Below are 6000 nucleotides of genomic sequence, written 5' to 3'. Positions count from 1 at the left end.
ATACGCTCACACAAGCGCTCACATATGATTAAAAATGGTTCGTCACTTGTACAACAATTGAAGTCACCATTCCTATTTTCCACCCAAAACGAATACTGAAAGCTGCGCTCAAATAAAAATCAGACACAACCTTCGACTGCTGGTAGCTTTCAATTCGTATGCGTATAAAATCGCTCTTAAAAATCCAAATATCATTTACGATATACATATTCCAATAATTTTAACTACTCAGCTATACCAGTCTGTGTGAAAATTCGAATGTTGTTATTTTTTCCTCGCTTCATTCCACATCGCTCTTCCGTTGACAGCGCGGTGACCGCGACGTCGCACCGCTGACTGTTGGCTGCTGAGACGTTCTCTTCCTCTCCACGAAGTGGTGACCCGCACGCCACTTTACGGAACCGAATGCAGCGTGCTTGCGAGCTCTTTATTCGATTTGGGAAGGTCTGAGTGCCGGTCAGACGGCGGAGTCAAAGTCATCGAATTGGACGATGACGGTGACAGAATGGCAAAGCACTCGCAGCCACAGTATTGAACAAAAGTGAACCAACACTGACTTATGGTCCGTAGGTTGTCCGCTTACGAAGATGAAGAGATTTCTTGGCAGTGTGCTGGTGTGACAAGGGAAACATATGAATGATGATCGATTCACACAACAGACAGAATGTTTGAATGCGATTTTTTACGCAATCATATGAAACATTATTCATCATATTTAAAACTACTTAGGTTTCAACTCGGATTTCTTTTAACTGTTCAACTGTTAATGTACCTATAATAATGGCAATTATATTGAAGAAAACAAAACTGAATGCCTTTGTTAATATAATGTATATAACAAAAATACAAGAAATGTATTAGAAAAAGATAAAGAGAAACAAAAAGAAAATTCTATTTGATTAGTTTGCTACAAAAGTAAGTGATTTCATTACAGTGAAATATCAGTGTTTTAAAATCAACATCGAGATACTCTATATCATGTCATGAAGCTCGTAATCTGAACAGGCTTTTAGAAATAAAGCTAATTTGATTTTTATTATCTTCTAAAATTAATTTTGTAGAAAAGGCAAATGTAGGTATTAAATTTCAGTTTTACGCTTAAAAAACTATTAATAAAGAAAACTTTGGTCATTTTTATAATGGGTATGGGCAGTTTCTTCAATGATTACAGATCATTCTGACTGCCGCCTCAAAAGCCGTAAATAGTCCAAATCATAATAAAATAAAGAAACTCTTTTCTTCCAAAGCGTCGACTTCTTGAAGTCAAGTCACTCTTATGGCTGGAAAAGCTCCTAAAGTGTTGTCAGCACGAATGCACGCAAACACACCCACCTCCACCACCACGATCGCCATCGATCGACAACAACACTCTGCTGAACTGGCACGGGCTTTGCGCGTCGCCGTCACAATCACGGCCAGTAAGTCCCGCAGGGTGGTGACTTAAGCATACGCACACATAAAAGTGGAACTTAAGTCGGTTTGTAGACCCTGCAGCAGCCATTCCTTTCGGTCGATCCGTTTTGGGCCGACTATACACTGATGCGCATGAGAACGCTAAAGCGTTTGAAGCAAAAGGATTTCTCTTGCTTATTTTCTGCTTTCCGAGCGCTTCGACGCGTTCGGTATCGCTCGACACGTTAGCATGACATTTCCTTTAAACCTTTACCTACAAGGTATACCCAACCTACACTAACTCGAGTCACTGTCGCCGTCGATCGGTTGAAGCAGACAAACGTTCTGCCATCGGTGGCTGTCTCTTTCGGTGCTTGTGCAAGTGAGACCAGGAAAGGAACGATCGTACGTACGTCGTTGATTGGTACACGATCGGATCGGTGCGCAGTTGCTAAGAAACCTAGAGCTGGTAGTAGTTTAGTTCGAAGCGGACACCTGCTAAAATATAGAGGATTTTTGTCGAATTTTTTGGTTTATTGCGGTTAAGCTGGTCCATTTGGCGGTTTATTGGCGCGCAGAATCCTTCGGACGGGCGAAACGGGAACGGTGCCGATCGGTTTCGAGCCGCGGTCTCATATCCGGAAGCTTTGCGGTAAATCTTTGCGCGTGTGGGATTTGAACTCGACGACAAGCGACGAACGTTGTCGACCCAAGTGCCGATTGCGAACGCACAGTGATCCTGTCCAGAGGGTTCACTGGAGGTGCGCTATCTTGTTGCGTTTGGTGTGTTGTATTTACAACCTGGTGTGTGCTCTGCCGAGGCAGGAAGAAGAAGTTAGAACGAGAGAGGTAAGGTGCTATATCTCTGTCGATCGAGTGATTTAAATTCAGTGTCATGTTCAATGATCGTTCCGAAGAGCATTCCATATTCTAATCAAGAAGAAATGGTGTGACCAAGTTGTGCAAATGTTCGGAGGGTTCAAGGCGATGGTACTCGAGGCAATCGGTTGAGATTATGAGCGTGTATGTTGCAGTACATTCAACCGAGACCGCGAAAGAGCAATAAATGCAAAAAACCCGTGGGCGGATAAAGCGACACAAGGATAACCATACAGATTGAACTCAAATATATGCAGCTAAGTCCTAGTCTTAAGTCAACACGAATAGCGATCTCACGCAAGGCCATTTTTCAAAACTTCACCCAATAAATTATTCAAAAATCTCCACGAGAAGCCCCCGCGGTAATCTCGAGGGTCCCCAGAAATCGGCTCCACAACAAGAAAAACGATCTCCACTCGATGATCTCTCGCTGCCATCGAGCTGATGGCTGGCTGCTGCAGCACAGCGCATGGCCGTGCGAGTGTGCGTGCTGGTGTTTCTTATTGGTTATCTGTAAATTGACTTTAAATCGTGTATTTATGACTCCGAGAATACCTGCTGTTCGTTGTCCCGCTCCATGCCGCGCGCCGTCTCGCGATCCCGCCACGGTATTCGGCAGCGGACGGCAATCAAAGTCGCGACCAGCAGCAACAGCCGTGTGGCGCTTGATGGTGTGAGTGTGACCTGCGCTACATCCCGCGGATTAAGCTCACATGGCACCGTTGTCGTTAGCAGGGTGCGATTGAGGGGGCACGGAATCGATTCAAAATAATACAAATTGTTTACCGGGGCATCTCGGTTATTTGATTATTGTGTTCTAAATGCTTGTTTACTTTAATCTTTAATCCATACGTCTTTCTATTCTTATTAGCTTCTGCAAGCTTATTGTTTATGACAGTTAGCTTATAGCCTACTCAATTTGGAATCTCTGTAGCTGAGTAAAATATGGATTTTTTTTGCAATATCTTTCGGTAATAACTATTTAATACAAAAAATCTACATTTTCATTACAGCACCATATTACATAATGTGATGTATTTGAACCTCGTTTGATTTGTCTCCAGGGGTCTATGTAAAGAATGTTGTATTTCTAAAGTTTGCACTTCAATTGATTTTCATAAACCATTTCGACATGTTCTTCCCGACTTGACCAACTTAAATTGCCCTATAACGGACACTACCTTGTATGTTAAATTGTAAAACATTTATAGTTCTTGTATTTTCTTGTTTTTAATTTGCATTGCATTTCTTAATTCATATTGCATTCAATTTTTATTAAATTGCTAGAGAAATTTTCCCCAGAGAATCAAATTACAATCGCCTCTCCACATTTTGATATTGAAGGGACCATCGAGATAGGGAGAGATCGAGGAATGGAAGAAAATTTTTAATGGGTACTAGATGCAAAAAAAGCTCGTTTCTATGAAAAACGACAACAAAGCAAATGTCATTTCTTGTTGTTGATATGTTTGTTATTGTCCAAAGATGGTCAAGTAACCTAAAAATATGAACATATCGACATAAGAACAGAACAGAACACTTTGAGATAGAGAGATATCGAGATAGGGAGGATAGGGATAGGGATAGGGATAGGGAGGTTATCGAGATCTGAGATGAGATAAGACAACTCAAAGCTGCATGCCCTCACAAAATTTTCTTCACGATTCTATTAACGACGAGTGCAGTGCGACCATCCCTTTTTGAATAAATAAAAGGGAAAAAGACGAATTAGCCTCCACCAATAATTATAGAATACTAATCCTTCGAAAGATAATTCCTACTTACGATTGTTAACATAATTACAACAAATATACTTTCATTCCCTTTTGCATTCACAACCGCGAAATTAGTGTTTTTTCAAGTTCACTTATTATGACAACATTTATGTAAAACGAAACTGTAAAACGAATATTGTTGATTTTGTACGCCAGCAAACAGTAACCATTGCTGCAATTGGTGTTAAAAATAAATCTACCTTCATGACTATCTGGGTGGTTCCACATAGCGTCGTTCGTTTCATATATACCGTGGGGCATCGAAATCCGTACACTTAAGCACCTTAGTATATGAAAAAGTCATAAGAAAATAGGAATCGAATGTAAATAAAACGTTTTTCATTGACCTAGGAGCATGAAGGTTTCTACTTTTGAAGTATTTCACATTTACTCATTAAAAATTACGAAAAACATAATGAATAAAATCAACTACACCTGACTCGAAACCCGTCCACCGTGGAGGGATTTCGAATCAAATTATCAAAATCTGTACAGCTATTTTTTAACTAAATATTTAAATTGAAACAGTCTGATTGACTAAAATACCATTGTAAATAGTTCGATACGCACCTTGAGAAGCGATCCCTTTGATTTGTATTCCGCTTATCTTATGTAATGATTATCTTATGTCCATATGTTACTAAGCTACAAAGGAACACAATTACTTTTGGTGCAATAATGCTCTACCCGAAAACAAAATGGCGGCCAAAACTCCGCCTTTAATAAGTGGCGATTTGTTTTTGATTTTTGTTGTTTTAATTTCAAAGCCTTCTTTCCATTTCAATGCCCTAAAAGCTTACTGCCAAGCATCTGAACAGGACAAGATAACTTATTTCTACATTAATTACCTTTAACCTCCTTTAATTTATTGATATCTCATGAGGTGGACGGATTTCGGTGCTGTACGGATTTCGGTCCCGCACGGTACCCTGTTAGACATAAGTCTTCCTTCGTCCTTATTGGCATTACATCCCTCCCTGGGACTTCAGGAACACTCGATGCAATAAGATTTGTCTGAAACTATCGAAAAATATCCAGCTTTGCCTGGGTGTTTGTGATGCAAATGTCACATAGGTACTGTAATATTTGCAGCACCGCATTCTAGATCAATTTCCGTGCGATTGTTTTGCTTTCCTCAACAGCTGACCCAAAACTGTATTTTAATAATTTTTCACCGTCACCTTTCCCCGTTGAATTCAGCCACTTTTTGTATATACAAACATTGCAGACCCCAAAAAGAATCGATTAGGGAAAAATTCTTGCAAATCGGTCAACTCGTTCGTTAGATAAATCTTCAGGAAGGAAATCACAACTCACAACACAATTTAAATAGATATTTCGTTATTATTGCAAAAAGATCAAGGACATTAGAATTGTCCAACGATAAGATAACGATGAAATTTTGCATTTTAGTGCATTTAAGAGGTGGAGTTCGGAATTTGAATCAAAGTGTACGGGATTTGAGACACTTTTTCATATAGTAATTCTTAACCGATTTTCTCGCAACTAGATGTATTCGACAGGGGACAAAGCCTTGTTGATCACTATTAAATTTGATAATGATAAATCATTGCGTTTATAAGGTTGGTGTCTAGGCTAAATGCGAGAAAGGCAGTATCACCACTCGGTGAATTAAGTTGTTTTTTTTTTGTGGAAAGCAGTCTATATCGAAGCCTATCTGCGTTGATATAATTACCGCTGAGTGATACGTCTACCTGACAACACGTCCATATTTAAGCCCTGCACTAAGATCTCCTTAGATGCGGACGGACCGAGATCTTATTTCAGGTTCCGAAGGGTCCCGTTTCGTAATGATATGTGGCCATCAAATCGCAATTTCTGCACTTGCTTTTCTAATCCTCGGAATAGAAAGAGCTAAGTACAATTAAGACATAAGCGAATACTTAACTTTGGTACGCCAGGTATATGAGGATTATCCTTGAAGTCATCATAA

At 39.9% G+C, this 6000-nt stretch overlaps 1 protein-coding gene across 3 annotated transcripts in view; it reads left to right on the top strand.

The window, feature by feature from the left end:
* Positions 1–1863: 1863 nt before the first annotated feature.
* The window catches only part of LOC134210975 (protein grainyhead), a 704499-nt gene continuing 700362 nt past the window's right edge, over positions 1864–6000 (top strand). For all 3 annotated transcript variants that reach the window (XM_062687440.1, XM_062687441.1, XM_062687439.1), the window contains exon 1: positions 1864–2241. The gene's annotated coding sequence lies outside the window, so the exon portion shown is untranslated. The remainder of the gene's footprint in view (positions 2242–6000) is intronic.

The sequence above is a fragment of the Armigeres subalbatus genome, chromosome 2 (assembly GCF_024139115.2).
Source record: "Armigeres subalbatus isolate Guangzhou_Male chromosome 2, GZ_Asu_2, whole genome shotgun sequence".
NCBI lineage: Eukaryota > Metazoa > Arthropoda > Insecta > Diptera > Culicidae > Armigeres > Armigeres subalbatus.
This window is presented reverse-complemented; position numbering and strand designations above follow the sequence as displayed.